The 16,281-nt window shown below is 46.8% G+C and overlaps 1 protein-coding gene across 4 annotated transcripts in view; it reads right to left on the minus strand.

Annotated features, from left to right (window-relative positions):
- The window catches only part of Syndig1 (synapse differentiation inducing 1), a 191,616-nt gene extending 176,466 nt beyond the window's left edge, over positions 1-15,150 (minus strand). Inside the window, exon 1 of one of the 4 annotated variants that reach the window (XM_008830019.2) lies at positions 14,615-14,872. The gene's annotated coding sequence lies outside the window, so the exon portion shown is untranslated. Of the gene's footprint in view, positions 1-14,306; positions 14,400-14,462; positions 14,533-14,614 lie in introns of those variants that run through there. The other 3 variants (XM_008830020.3, XM_008830021.3, XM_029562033.1) reach the window with 3 other exon arrangements.
- Positions 15,151-16,281: the final 1,131 nt, after the last annotated feature.

Genomic DNA, 16,281 nt, shown 5'->3' on the forward strand with positions numbered 1-16,281 from the left:
AAGAGGTTAGGGAAGGGGACAGGCTAGATCTTTACAGCAATACATTCCCTTGGGAACTAACTTGCTCTTTGAGACCCAACTTATTCTGCAAGGCAAGTGGTAATTCATTCCTGAAAGTGGCACCCCCAGGAGCCCATAACCTTCCATTCTACCTCTTAAAAATTCTATTACCTCAACCATCACACCAGGGACTAAGCTTCCAGCACTGAAAGCTGTGTGGGAGACACTTAAACCATATACAAACAATAGCAGAGAGTGAACCAGTTCACTGCGTCTAACAGTGTGCAAAATCACTGCCGACTTGGATCCTCTCAAGATGTGGTCCAGGGACCAGTTACAAAGAAAATCAGTCCAAGTGTTCACCGGCTGCTCTGGCCAAGCATAGAAGCTTCTACCCTCAGAAATACCTGTTTGCTGTTCTGCCCACACCAGACATTGGCTGACACCTCTCTAAGTTTACAAACACATCCATCTGCTGCCTTGACCTGTCCTAGGCTGTGCCTGAGGCAGGCCCCTCTTTGAGAGCTAGGTGGCCCTGGCTAAGAGCAGCACCCACCACTGGATGCTAGCCTTTTACCTTGTCCTCCCTCCTGTGGAGGCTGAAAAAGTTAAATATGCATCTTCATTCCACGCTACCAATGTTGGCCATGGATTCAGCCAGGAAGTCTCCTGTGATGCTCTGTCCACATTTCCTACTTCTTTCTTTGACCTCAGATGTGATGTCTTGGGCAGTAGCAGTCATACGGAAGCCAAGAAAAAAAAGGTCATGAGATGGAAGATGCAGTCCCTGTGTCGCTTGGCACTGAGTCAGCACCTTTTGCCTCCAGATTCACATCTGGTAGGAAAAAGCATCCTGACTGTTCAGGTCTCGAACAATATTGTGTGTGCTCATGGTTTCCTGACATTTCTTGCTCTACTGTTTCCAAACTATACTATATTTTCATACTTTCTTGAAGATGTGATGCTTTAAGGGGACATTACTGTGTAATGTGAAGGAAAGGGAAGGGAGCAGAAAAGGTAGCTCTGAATTAGCTGTGACTCTGATTCCTGGGTAAGTCTGGAGAAGTCACCAAAGCTAAGGACCTGGCATTTTCGACTTCTTTCCAATTTTTTTTCCTATCATTTCAGTAAAAAAAAAAAAAAAAAAAAAAAAAATTGGAAGTGATGAAATTGAACAAAATTCCCAAGACTTAAAGCTCCCTACACAGCATGCAAAATTGGTGCTATTAATCTCTGTCCCAGTTTCTGACGTATGAACCCAAGTGCAGCATCACACTTGAGGATATAGTTTTAAGAACAAATTGGTACACTAGGGACTTTGACTGATATCGGAAAATAATTACGACTAGGAAAAAAATTAATGCAACTTTTAAAAATGGACAAAGGCTACCATTTTTCACTTACATGTCACGTAAAGGCTTTTTTTAGTGTTTGTGTCCAATCGCATTTTCCAAAGGTGGACACATTATTTCTCATTCCCCATCTATCCTATAGGCGGCTGTGGCACTCCTCTCTGCTCCCTCCCCTTCCCTCCAGGTAGGTGAGGTTAGAAGAAGAAAGGGAGCAGGGACACTGAGTGAATCCTCACAGTAAGTCAGAGAAGTCCATGCAACGCTTGTCATTTGCTGGAAAACTGGAGCTGGATCTCTGAGCTGTCATTTAAGAAGCCTGAGTTCCATGCTATGGGGAGGCCAGTGTAGCCCAACAGAGTGATGACATGAGGTAACAATCCCCCAACTCTTCTAGTTATAGATACTCTCAGCTAGTGCATGAGACTGAGGCTGGAAGACCCAGCTGAACTTCCAAAGTGCTTGTGTACTAGGTTTGGAGCTACTTGAAGGTAATAGTAGGTAATCCTCCATGAGGGTGACTTAGTCTCACTCCACCTGAGGTTCCTCATGCAGTCCTGTAGATCTAGTAACACCATCAGTCCAGACTCAATTCTAATACCACCTCAAAATTCCACACTCTATATTTTCTGGCCTCTCTGACCTCTGATTCTGCTCCCTCCCCACTATCTAGAAGCCTCAACCTTCTCTTCCATCCAGTGCTTTTGTAGAAGGTCTTGACTGAGTCTTGCCACAGCATCCCACCTCCAGATCTGGCCAAAGAGGCCTCTGAGCCCACTCTTCTGATCATACCTTCACTCCTGCCAGAAAGGCAGCCCATGCATACCCTGGGCATGACCTTCATGGGCATGAAGTGTCCTGGAGTCTTCTCATCTGTGTCTCTAAGGCTTAACACCACACTTGGCTCACAGCAAGCCCATAACCCAGCCTGAGTAAAGTACTCTAGAAGTGCTTCTACTACTATGAGACTTGAGACAAGGCTGGCACCACAGAAAAGGGGACACACACACACACACACACACACACACACACACACTCAAAGCAGAGAAATGCCCTCAGACTATAGTCTTGGGGGACACAGAACAGCTCTCTCAGGAGGGGAGGTGGCAGATAAAGATGAAGAAGCATGAACCCTGACGGAGCATAGAATGCATGCAGACTCCAGGCATAGGGCTTGGACACGCAGAGCATGATTAAAAAAGGGTTTTTATTCATTTGTTTCAAATGTTTGTTTTTATCTGATTTCACACTTTCAAATTTCCCCTCACAGTTCTTTATAAAATCTATGTAACACATATTCGGTTTGTCAATATTTTTTCTTTCTGATCGATACTAATATATTCAATCACAGGCGGGATAGATCCAGGTTTCTTTTTAAATACGTTTATTAATGCTTCTCACATTCGTTCAAAGATTGTTGTAATGGGAGATGTTATATTCACCACAAATACACTCACTGTTCCTTTGTGCTTTATACAAATTCCTGACCCACAGACCCATACATTCTGAGTTGGGGGGGACAGTTTGTCACGTAACAAAAGAAAATCCTGTTAATGATTTCCTAGTAGCTAGGATCTTCCTGTTTCAAATGCAGGTTTCATTTTTAATATGGAAAAACAAAAGTGACATAAATTTTAATACCCATTTGCATCAGGATCATGATGTTCTATCCACTTAGACTGTGTTATGATAATGTGTGTGTGGGGGGGTGTTATTTCACCTTACACCCAAGTGGCCTGCTTCCTCTGTGCTCCCTACCTCCCCAGGTCTCTGTTGCCTTCCCCATCCCTGAGTTTCTGGAAATGCATTTTAGGGTGCTCTTCCTGTCCTGCCTGATTGCATGACAGATTAAACGTGGTCACAGACCCTTTAACATGCTTTCTTTCTGATAGTTAGGTCACACATGCCTCTTCTGGAGTTTGGGCAAACTTAGGGCCTTGGTCCTGACCAACAGGGCATGGTGAGTTGACGCAGCCTGAACTGGAGACAGGCCTGCACCCTCTTGTTCATATGTCATGAGCCTCAACACAGGGAAGACAACTGCCTCAAAGCCACCCAGCTGGAAGCAAGCTCAGAGAGGTGATGCGCAGGTGCCTGGGAGAACCCTACACACTCCAATCCCAGCTGAGTTCCTAGCCTGGGAAGCCATACAGAGTTATTTTTATTGATCCCTGTTCAAACAGAGCCGTGAATACAGAATTGGGGCAGGTTCTTATGCGGCACTCGCTAACTGGTTCAGTCTGTCAACTATTGGCCAGTAACTAAGATCTTAACAGCTTCAAATGCAGTTTTCATTTTTACTATGGCAAAAATGCTCATCTAATTTCCCCTCTTCACTATTTCTTACCGTACAGTGCAATAGAATTTAATATATTCAGCTGTGCAACATACCCAGTAAACAATTACTCCCCATTCCCCTCCCACCAGCTCCTGGGGCAACCACCACCCTGCTTCCTGCTCCTATGCTGTTGCCCGCTCTCCATATCTCATAGAAATGGAGCTACCTGCTACGTGTCTTTTATGATTGGCTCATTTTACTTATTAAAACATCTCCAAGGTTCATTCAGGTTGCAGTATATGTCAGGATTTCCTTCCTCTTTAAGGCTGAATAATATTCCATTGTATGTACATTACATTTTGCTTGTCTATTCATATGTTGATAATGTCATTTTACTCCATATTGTGAATAATTTGTCTGTGAACATGTACATGAAATATCTGAAGACTCTGCCTTCAATTCCTTTAGGTACATAGCCTGAAATGGGATTGCTGGGTCCTACAGTAGTCCTTTTTAATTTTTCTAGGTCCTCTATGTTCTTTTCCACAGTGGCTGACCCATTTCACAATCTCATGATGCGTGAGGTTATACTCTCTTCAGGTACTTGCCTGGATGTAAAGCCGCTTAATGTAATTTTACCACTTGATTTTATTATCTGGTAAGGTGATTCTTCATTTAAAGGAATGCTTTGCTTTGAGGTCTCATTATTCTTTCAGGAACTTGTGAATCATATCATCAAGCTCAAAAGGCAATGAACACTGGCAGTCTGATTAAACAGCATCCTTCCTATCAATCACTGTGGAGAGAATAGTGAGCTCTGGTTGATATCAAGTGCTCTGACTCAGAAACATGCTACTTCCCTGTTTAGTTCAGGGTACTCTTTCTCCATGAGGAGATCTGTAGTTTGTACTGTGTGGAATGCAAGCACACCTTGCCAAAGTGACGTTGGTATATCTCATACCATGACAGCTCTGCTAATGCCATACCAGAGTTGGGATAGGTTCAGGCACCAGAGATACCTGGAGGCAAAGATGCTGGAGGTAAGGGCACCAGGAGGAGGTGACAGTCAAGCTGAACTCTAAAGGGATTAGTGAGAGGCAGCCAGCAGAAGCTGGGTAGAGGTGGGCATGTGACATGTATGCATGCATGTATATGCACACATTGGTGCATGTATATAGTACATATGCATGGGAAGTTTAGGAGAAGCTCTACGTTCCAGGGAGGAAAGGTGATGAGACTGGAGGGTCCATAGGAACTGTTTCAACACTTTGATGTCCTGTCCTCTCCAAGCAGCCTGTCCTGAATGACTAGAAAGGAAATGCCCAAGGAAGGCTGGTAAGAGGGCCAGAGACAGATGGGCATTTTAACCAGCTCACTCTTGGACAATGCTCTCAGCCAGAGGGCAGGTAGGGAGACTCACAAGAAGGCACCAAGATAGGCAAGCCAGAGAGGTTCAGATGGGGCCAGTGGGGAGAAGTGGCTAGGTAGGTGTGAGGAACGGTTAAACCCAGTGATGAGGAGGAACGAGACCTGTGGTGTGGGTACTGTGTTTCTGTGTACCATTCTCAGAGGAAGGAGGATATAGGAGGGGAACTGGAGGATGGCAAGGAGCCTGCAGAAAATGTGCCCACTGATGAACATCCCATGCAATTGGCTGGGGGTGAGTCTTGGGTACAGTTTGGAGACAGAGAAATCAGACTGGAACCAGCTTCATGATGATGCAAAGCAATAGGCCTTCAGACTAGTGTGTTATCTGGTCTAGTGTGCTTGGGTCTTATATCCTTTTTCATCTTATTGAACAGGGTAGAGAGCTGCAGCCACTGACAGTCCTACAATGCTGAGGGGAAATGACCAAAACTGTGGTATATATGTTGCTAAGCCAGCCAGATGCTCATCAGCTTGGGTGGACTTGGTGCATTATTTTACTTATAGCATTTCATCCTGATGTAGGTCTCTCAGTGGAACCCCACTGTAAACTGAGAATCATCTGCAAATCACACCTAACAGCAATGCCACTGGACAGTTTGGTTAGGAAGCCCAGGATTGTGCGTCCTCCCAGGGCTCTTGCCATGGTCTGAATATGAAACAGCCCAACAGGCTCATGTGTTTTGCCTCGGTCCCCAGTTTGTGGTACTACTTTAAGAGGTTCTAGAATCTTCAGGGATGATACCTAGCTGGAGGAAGTAGGCCACTGTAGGCATGCCTTTTACGTTACCTGGTCCCCAGTCCCTGCATGTTCCTGCCACCACGAAGTTCTGCCTCTTCATAGGCCCAACATCAATAGAGCCAAGGACTGTGGTCTGAAAGCTTTGAAATCATGAGCTAAAATAAACCCTCCCTTCTGATGTTTTTGCCAGGCATTTGGACATAGTGATTAAAAAAAGTAACGAACATCATCTTCTCATCCTGGCAGCTCTGTATCACACAGGAGGGTCAAGGATTGGGGAGAAAGACTCCAAGGGAGAGATATGTGCATCACCTTGCTCTCCAGGACTAAGCCAGACACTGTAGGGACAGAGGCTCTTTGATTTGAGTCCTTAGATACAGCTGGGTTCATGCTTGATTTTTCCCTCTACAAAGGCTTAAGGACATTTGACCACTGGACAGAGTCCAACTCACTGAAATTTATTTCTCAAACACATAAGGCTCTGAATACCAGTTCCAGGAAGACCAATGCTTCTGGCCAGTGTCTGCAGAGAGAAAAACATTTCCATCTTCTGGGAAACGCTTTATGTTGAGAGCAAGACAAGAACGTGGGTAGACCTGTTGTCCTAGCTAGTTAGTTTATGTCAGTGTTCTTCTAGGGTCTGCTGCATTAGAGGCAATCAACACTTCCCTTTTAACTGTCTGGATCTCTGCAGGTGATTTCTGCTCTCCTAAACTCCTCTAGGTACCTGAGTCATGGCTAGCCTCCATTCCAGATCTCCTTTCACCATAGGTAAACTTGTTGACTTGCTATAACACTGTTTCCCAAGGAAGCCACCCAACTGTACAGATGAAGAAATAACTTAAGTATACTTCTCACTGGGGAAGTACTGGATGGTGGAAGAGTCTGTATCCCTTTGCCTTTTGCACAGGATGTGTAACTATGTTAGAAGTTACAACAGCTTCCACCAGTGTCGAGATGACTGGGAAGCCAAGCATGGTGGGGTAAGATAACATGGACTTTAGAAACAGACACAAAAGCAAGCATGCTGTAAAGATGGGTTCCTGCAGCAGCACCCCGTCTGGCAACATAAGGCTGAATAGCAGCTTGGCAGCCTCTTCATGATGCCAAGTGGCCAAATGTAACATGGGGACATTTCCTGAGTGTGCTGAGCAAACCATTGGAGTCACATGCACACTCCATACCTCCCCTCCTTTTTTCCCTCTTCCTTCCCACTCCTTGGTACTGTCATCTGACCAAGGAGAGATGCCACTAAGCAGTAAGACCCTAGGAGTTGAAGCTGTTGTTAGTTTTCCGGTATGACCCTGGTAATACGATGCCAACAAGCCTTGTAAGCTTTGGTCTGCCCCCCTCCCAGGTCAGAACTGCCTGTACTTCCCACATCCGTTAGCTCATCTAGGAGTCAAGAAACAGGGGCCATTCCTTAGCGATAACCACTGGCTCTGAAGTGAGAAGTTGAGGGAAAAGACCAGTATTTCCATCCAACTTTCCCAAATGGAGTCCTCAGGCTGTAGAACACCTGAATATTTGAAAACGATCTTTACTCTGACATAGAAGGGAGTGCTGGGGGTTAGGCCTAACATGACTGAGCACAGTGCCCTGAACATGTCTGCACCAATACTCCCTGATCAGACCTGTGCTCCAGCCATGCAAGTAAGTGATGTACATCAAAAAACAGTTGCTCACATGTGGGATGGAGCCACACTCTGTAACCCAGAGGCCTGAAGAGTGCCATTCCCGGAAATGCACCTGACAATTCAGCAATAAGAAAGGGAACTGCAGTGTTCTGCACATTTTGAGTCGTCAAATACATTTTCTCTCTATGGTTCTACAATAAACTGTGATATTACAACACACACTCAAGGCTCTTATTCACGGCTAAGACAGAGGATACTGAGAGCAGTCAGATTAGTAATTGTACCAGTGAATATTGTGCAAGAAGACCTGAACAGTTGAGCTCAGAGAGGCTGTGGCCAGGGGTCCATGATGTCCTCCTGGTTCTGAGTCCCTTGGTGGCCACTGAACTGAAGACTGCATGGCCCTTGAACATACACAGACACACACACACACAGACACACACACACATACACACATACATATACACATCCTTGCCCCCCAAAATCAGGACACAAATGAAAGGGAAAGAATGAAGTTGAAAATAATAAACCAGATTATTTCCTTGCACTTAAAATGAGATGTAAACAAAAACTCATCTTCGCCAGGGAATTTAGAGAACTGCATTACACCAAAGCACTGAGATAACTGAACTGTATTCCTGGGTTTAAAATACAAAAGTAAAATAACGTGCACATTCATCAGCCCAGTCCTGGTTCTGGGTTGGGGAGAGGAAAGGAATTGGGATAGAACAGTGAGAAGGTTGGGTAGGATATGGGCATATCAAGGCTGGGGTCTAAGCGGGGATGGCCTAGAGATCTTCATTTCACACAGGGTGGGGACTTCCTTGAGCCATGCAGATCAGCTTCTTGAAGTTCTGGAAGTCAATCTAGGAATGTCTGAGTTGCAAGCTCAGACCAGACCCTGCTAGATGCATCTCAGATATGGCACACACCTACTGTTCACCTGCCAAGTTCCACTTCTTTCCAGTAACCCTGTACCAGCATCCTATAGTGTGTTCAACTGGCAGAGAACAGGTCTCTTATGAAGAACACACCTGGCTGACAGGCTGGGGCTGAGAGTTTGGAGATGAAGGTGGGCTATAGAAATGTCTAAAATGTACTGAATGTAGGTTTAGACTTTGAAAGTCTAAAAAGTGTGGGTCTGGTGCTGTCTTTCATAGGGTGAGTGAGGCATTCTTGAGGTCCACCAAAGCTCAACTTTGAGCTTCCTTCTCAGTGTGGGATTTCCAATCCTGTCTCAGGGTGGATCTTAAGAAATAAAATTCATTTATTTCAATCCTGTTCTGGCTCAGAGTCTCTACCACCAACATAAAAGGACCAAGAATATGTTTTAAAAATGCATATTGTGGGACTGGAGAGATGGTTCAATGGTTAAGAGCACTGGCTGTTCTTGCAGAAGACTTGGGTTTGAATCCCAGTACCCTCATGACAGCTAACAACCATCCATAACTTCAATTCCAGGGGATCCGACACCCTCTTTTGTCCTCTGTGGGCACTGCACTTAACATACATGCAGGCATAACACTTATATACCTAAAATAATTAAAAATAAATAAAGAAAAATATATATTGTACCCACAGTGGAAGGGAAAGGTTATATAACTTTTGTTGTTTTGTTTTACTAAGGAAGAAGATTGCAACCCAAATGTGTTGGAGTTAAGAACACTGCATCCTGCTTTCTGAAGTATGTTTAAAGTTGAAACAATGGAATGTAACTTTTGTGGTTCTAAGTATCTGAAATATGTGTGTTTCAGCTTGTTTTGAATATTCAGATTTTAGGACATAGAAAGAAATAAGGAAGGAACAAGTCTGATAATGGTAATCGAGTAAGGCCAAATGGAATTCAAATTGAACTAGTTAGGGTTTTCAAAATTTCAATTTCAATAGCAAGCCCTTTCTAACAGACCCATCTTGGAATCAATCTCCCTAGGAGTCACATTCTCTAAACTCTCAATATGGTAGGAATACAGTTAGGAGCTAAAAACCTAAAAACAATGCTGTTCACTCTGACACTGATTTGAACTTCAGGAGTGCAATGTCTGTCTCTGTAGTCATAATTAAATAACTCCATACATTGTTCTCATGCAAGTAAGGATTTAAAGATTTTTAAAATATTTTATTTATTAGTTTGATTTTCTGTGTATGAATGTATTGCCTGGATATGCGTAAGTGCACGCATGTCATGCAATGCCCTCAGAAGTCAGAAGAGGGTGTCGGATTCCCTGGAAATGGAGTTACAGACAGTTGTTACCTGTCATGCGGGTGTTGGGAATCAAACTTAGGTCCTCTGCCAGAACAGTCAGTGCTCTTAACCGTTGAGCCATCTCTCCAGTCCCCGCCCCCTTTTTATTTATTCGAGACAAGATCTTGCTAAATTAAGTTGCCAAGGCTGGCCACAAACTCATCATGTAGCCTTGGCAGATACTGACCTTGCAAACCTCCTGCTCAGCCTCCTGAGTGGGTGGGATTATAAATGTACATGACTGTATCTGCCTTAGAACCAGCTTTTCTTTTTCTTTTTCACATGTGAATGCTGTTTCCTGGTTAGGGTTACTTTGGTTCTAACAGTTACTTTGGATCCTCACACTCATTTGTTATTTTCCCTTAGTGTCTTATTTTACTTCACCTTTGATAATTTAACAAATTCTTTGTCCTCCAGTGGCTTAAGGTGATTTAGACTTTGTGAGTTAAATAACATAAATCATTACATGTTACACATGGTAGTGTGGTGACTGGTGTTTTGTTGGTAATCTGCCTTAAGATGGTTCATCTTAGACAATACATTGTGGAACTTTTATAATGTGATGGGAAGCCACTTTTAAATAGCTATATTTCAAAAGCTATTGCTCACATGTCTCTCCTACACATTCCCTTTAAATCTGCAGCAGACAAGACTGATTATACATCTCACATATATTCCTTCTAGAGAGCCAGTCTGCCCAGTGTGCACTATCCTCGTGTGGCTTCTGCCAACAAGCAGTTTTAGGGTACAGACATGAGAAGGATCTTCATTCTGTTTTCTCATAGAGCCACTGAGGGCAAGCACACCCAAAGAAATATCTAACAAAGATTCAAAGGCTCTCTTTCCCCTAGAGTTCCCTTCCTTTGATAAACCATCAAAAATACTTTGTCTTAAAAAACCTGAGACGAACATGGTTGAAAAGCAACAAACTCTGAGAAAAGTTAGGAGATTTACCCAATTCAACTAGTCAGTGGCAGAGTCCAGAGTTTAAAACATTTGTCTTTTCATAGGTGCTCCAGAAGGTTCCAGGGGGTTGGAGTGACAACTAGGAGATAGAAGGCAATCTGAGGGTATATACCCATCCTTCCCTTCCTGCATAGCACACAATAAAGCAGTAAGGAGTGATGGTCAGGGAACGGAGCTGCAGAACGGCACCCAAATTCTTAAAGACCTTTTATAACACTCTGCAAACTCTCAGGTTTGTCTGAAACATGCAAGAGTATTGCATAGAGACTGTTAAGAGATCCCATGTGAGGCCACCTGCTGATCCCATCATTACTGCAATTCTGGTGGCATGGGTACAGATCAGTGTACCTTCAATGTTTTGAATATTTTTGCTTTTATGACACTGCTCATGATGTTCCCAGTGAAATGAAGCTAAGCCATAAGCTATGGTCTCCAAACATCTCACATTAGCACATTTCTGTAAAACAGTCCCATGTAACATTCCATTGAAACCTCACTTACTCCCACCAGCTGATGCTGACAAGTAGACACCCCATCCTTCCACATCTTCATCCCACTCAACAAAAGAAGCAATGTTTCTAATAAAGTGACATCTGTTCAAGCTTCTTGTGCCTTGGCCCCTGTTGTCCCTGAGGATCTGCACTCTTCAATAGGCACCGGAACTTGCAAAGGACCAAGCGAGAGGCATAGGGCCTGCACTGGTGTAAAACAAAAAATACTAAGGTTTTATCTGGGAGGAAATGATGAAAACACTCACCTACAAAAGAATTGTTCATCTAACAAAAGGTTAACTAAGGATTCCTTTAAATAGTGCTCTTCACAAAGGTATGCCAAAGTCTACCTGACTCCAAGAATATCATTGACAAATTTTAGGAACAGCTTTTAATCTAAAGAAAAATGCAGAGGAGTGCAGGGTGGGAAGGGTTCTGCAGGGGAAGACATTGCTACATCCCTCCTGCTGATTCTGATGGCTTCCAGAGCATGGTATGCATTTCCAGAAAAAAGAAATCATACTGGATACCAAATCCCAGAAGGCAGGGCACCTCACCTCCTCTGAAGGCCTACCAGGCATGAGAGGAATACCCACCCAAGGCTTCCTAATGAACTGATTGGGCATGTAGCACTCTGAGTGAGCCTTGCAACAGCAGAGACAGCATGTCAGAGAGGAAACTTACATGAAGAAATGTCTCTTCCCTCTAAAAGTAGTAACTCCCTAGAAAATAGAACTTGAGGCTAATAAAAGGACAAGTCTAGTCCAGTCCAGCCCTTCCATATCAATGCTAAATGTGGAAAAAATTAATTGCTTATGACTTACAGATTGAGTTTTAAAGTTTTTACCAAAAAATTTTAAAAAGTTATTTTGCTGTTTATGCATCAACTGTACAACTGGGAACTTGTTCGTACCCTCCAGGGAGAGTGGTATAAAGAGTTTAAAAGGCCTTTATTTCTCAGTAACTGGGTTTGTCTTTCATCCTTTAACACCGTTCCTCAGTTCCTCCAGGAAAATTAGTAGGCAGTCCTTTTCTATATAAGTGGGGAAAGGCTTATTTGCATTTTAACATCATCTACGCTTTAATGAGATTATTAGTGACATTTATTTTCGGAGCTGGGTGTAGCTCAGTGGTGATAGCCTTGTTCAGCATGTGCTGTGAGGTCTTGGGATTCTGTTCCAGCACAGAAACAAAATACACAATAGTCATTTGTGATGGTCAGACCAACCTGAACTAAACTGACATCAGCCTCAGAGACAGAGCTATGTGCAGGGGAAGCTATGTATTTTTTCTTTTTTAAGGCAAAACCAAAATGAAATATGTATTAAAAATGCCATATGGAAACCTATGACTTCATAAGCTAATTTTAAAAATGTAAAAGGCAATTAATTTATTATTTCTAATTCGTGTTATTTGATTGGCTATTAACAAATCATAACTGTATAAACTTAAAGAATGATACTATGATCTGTGAATGATGTGGAATGACTGACTCAAGATAAAAAGCATATCTCTCCCCTCAAACACTCATCAATTTTGGAATGGATTTTGAAATCTTTTCTCAAACCTGGCCCTCAGGATGCTGAAGAATAGGGTACGGAAGCCAGGGGTACATACAGGTATACGGTCCTAATGTCTCTGTCTTCCTGTACCACTGAAAATTTCCATAACAGAAAAGTTTAAAACTTGCTCTCTTCACAAGCCCCTCTTTTTTTTTTTTTTTTTCCTTTATTGAACAATGCCAGCTGGTTTACAACTATTCATCTTCTCCTAGGCAGACAGTGGGAGGCGGTAGGGAGGCCACAGGGTAGGAAGAGAACCTTATCAGCCAGGGGACCAGGTTTGCCCTAGCAAGGGGTCAAAGCGTTGGAGAAAGCTAAAGAGCAGGGACACTTCCCCACATATCCACAGGCCCTGCACCTGTGGTCTGAATCTTCAAAAGGACAGTCAACCACCACAGGCACAACATGCAGTTCCTCTGAAAATCTTGGCTTTCTACAATCCTTCTCAGAACCCATCAGACTGCTGCAGCTACCTCGGTGGCCCCTTTTCCCTCTTTGAAGACCATTTCCCTGTACCCACACCCGCTGCTCCAACAACGACACCTTGGCAAAGAAAAGTTGGCTCTCTTTGGGTTTGCTAGGTGGCCTGTCACTCCAGCTCAGGATGCAGGTCTGTGCAGCCCGCCGGCAGCCCGGCGCCTCCGGTTTGGGTTCCGCTAAACTCACTGGCCTGTAGGAGGGGGACCCAGAGACACACAGACGCGAGTACCCATTGCCTGATTCTAAAAAGAAAAAGGAACAACCACTACTGGGTACTGCCCAGTTCCCCACATCCCCCAAATCAGCAAAGCCTCGCCCCCCAACCCTAGCCACTGTCTGCTGCACTGAACAGCTGACCTAGCTAGGAAAGGCTCAGGCACCTAGTCCCTGTCCGCAGCGCAGAGGCGCCACTCAGACACCGTAGGAGGGTGACAAGCACCTGAAGTCTGGGTGCCAAGTACCCAAGCTTCTGCCTGTCAGGGGACCCCACAGAAAATCAGGACTACCAGAAGACCCCTTCCTCTAGTCCTTTAAAAAAACAAAGTGACCCCTCCACTCCCAAAAACTCAACGGAAGGCGCCCACACCACTAGGGTCTTGCAGAGCAAGCAAAGCCCAAAACCCCTTCCTAAGGAAAGTGTTAACTCCGCGGCGACCTATTCCTCTCTCCAGTATTAAGAAGAGGGGTGCCCAGGAAAAGCAAGCTTGGAATCTGCACCCCCAAAGTGCATCTATGGACTCCCATTTCGGCGGCTCCCAAACTGCAGGTTGTCCGGCTGCCAGGGGCCAGGCATCTCAGGAAGCAGGGACTTGCCCAGGCTGGTGGTGAGGGACTCCGGAAGTCTCAGCCTTCACCCGGGTAGCCTGCTGTGCCCCTCATCTCATTCTGATGCGCCTGCACCCTAGTTTTCCTTGTGCCCTGCGCTCAGTGATCCAAAGCCCGCTTCCTTTCTCCGTCCCAAGTGGACCTCAGTGCCAGCTCCGTGGCTGCCAGCTCATCAACCCTTGTTGGACTCTGTAGGTCTCTATAGGGGTTGCCTGAGCCAGTTAGGCAGACGTCCCCCACCCACCCGCTCCAGGCCCTAGGCAGCCTGGCTCCGCTGAGATCCCAAGACTCAGTCTCACTAGGTCTCACCGACGTCGCACAGCATCCTCTTCACCCCGCCTGGGTACCGAAGGTGGCGAGGCGCCAAGGCGCAGTCTGGACCAACAGTACTGGTTGCTTTGCTCTGCATCTTCGCCCGGAGAACCCATGCCTCCAGGGTCCCGCCACCGCGACCCCGGGACTTACCTTGGGAGGCAAGCCGCCGCCTAGTGTGCGCGCTGCCAGGTGGAGCTAGACGCCCGCTGACGCCTGAGCATTCTCTGGAATCCAGCTCCCCGGCCCCCGCCCACCCCCGCGGTCCCCGGTTCGCCCGCGCGGCTCGGGCGCTCGGGACTTACCTCCGGGACAAGGTGACCCGGCTGGTACGCCCAGGCGGCCGCCCGCGTGTCTCCGGAGCCCGCAAGTGTGCGGGGCGCGGGGCGGTGTGGCGCCTGCCTCTGCTCCGCGGCTCGCGGCTCTCTCCGCCTCTGCCCTCCCCTGCGCGCCGCTCCCTCCCGCCGCTCTCCGCCCTGGGCTCGCGGCCAGCGCCCCGGGCTGCCCCGCGCACAACGATCCCGAGTGCCCGCGCGGGGCAGCCGTGTCGCCGAGGCGGAACCGGGTCCTCGCAGCCCCTGGCCGAAGAAAGGCCACTCTCGGAGACTTCCGGGGCGCGCCGCGGGTTCGAGGGCTTTCCACCGGGTGTCCGGGGGGCACGCCGCTCCCTTCCGCTTAGCCCGCGGAGCCGGGAGAGGCGTGCGGGAGGCGCCGGCTGCTGGCCCCAGGGGAAGGCGGCCGGAGAAGGACGGGGAGGAGGACAGGGAGCAGCCTCGCCCCAAGGTGGCCACCAACTTTCCCCCAGGCCAGCGGGGCCCTCGCGGGTGGCTGCTGATGGGTGTCCCCGGGCCAGAGTCTGGAAACGCGAGGGCGACCGAGGCTGGGGGGGAGGGGGTACAGCCACTGGGGACCGGGAAGACAGGAATTTGCAGGCGACTGTGGAAGCGATGGCTCCCCTCGGTCCTAAAGGCCTCCCCAGGCTCCGGGTCTGCTGGAGGTTTGGAAGAACCTACTCTGTAGGTCCGGGGAATGCCCAAGTCCTGACCAGCTAAATCCAGGCAGCAGCCGGCGTGAAGCTCATACTCAAGAGGCTGAGCCCGAAGCTCCTATCCAGCCTAGCGTTTGCCTGTGCTCAGCGGCCCACCCCAGTTGCCGCTGGAAGGAAATTAGTGCGGCGCCTGGGGGCTGGGGTGGGGAGACCGAGAAGTGGAGAGTGTTGCCACCGACTAGGTCCAGGGGAGCTGAGGGAGAATCGCCTACAGAGACAATCTGCGTTTCAAACGTTTGGGGGCAGTGGACTGCAAAAGGGATGTTTTCCTTAGAGATTTCACTGAGAAGGAACTAGAAAAATAGCTGAAAAGAAGGTCAAAAGTTATTTGTCTGTGCGACGTTTTTTCAACGACAGGCAAAGACCTGCTGCAGGCCAGCTCTACCAACCCAGGCTTTCGCCCTGGAGGGGGCGGGAGTCAACTCTGGTTATTGGTTATTCCATCATTTCTTACCTCGCATAGGCGCAGAACCCTTCCTCCCACCTGAAAGCGGCCCTGAGAAAACACTATCCATCCTGGACTCCTCCGGTTATTTCCACTTGGCTGCAGTTGGAGGTGGCCTGGAGTCCTGCCTGGGAACCTGCAGCACTTGGCTTCTGTGGACCCTCAGCAGCCAATGTAGAGAAGGCTTAAAATGCCACAGGAAAGAGGTACTTAGGGGCAGGGCTGGTCAGGTACCCAGGTGTCTGCATACAGCTCCTGCTCTGGCTAATCTGAGGTTCCTATTTACACCCGAATATCAATCCTATCTTCAACCCTGCAGTAGCTAGGCTTTCCTCCCCTGGTTCCCCTTAGCTGTAGGGCTGTCTGGAACAGAAAGAAAGGGACATTGTGCCGTTCAACCATGTAGGAACTCTTAAATTGGAGGAAAATGTCACCTTGCCTCTGTGAAACAGCTTAGGGGCTCTGGGTCCTTTCCTGAA

Source organism: Nannospalax galili, unplaced genomic scaffold (assembly GCF_000622305.1).
Source record: "Nannospalax galili isolate Female #2095 unplaced genomic scaffold, S.galili_v1.0 scaffold1174, whole genome shotgun sequence".
Taxonomy (NCBI): Eukaryota; Metazoa; Chordata; class Mammalia; order Rodentia; family Spalacidae; genus Nannospalax; species Nannospalax galili.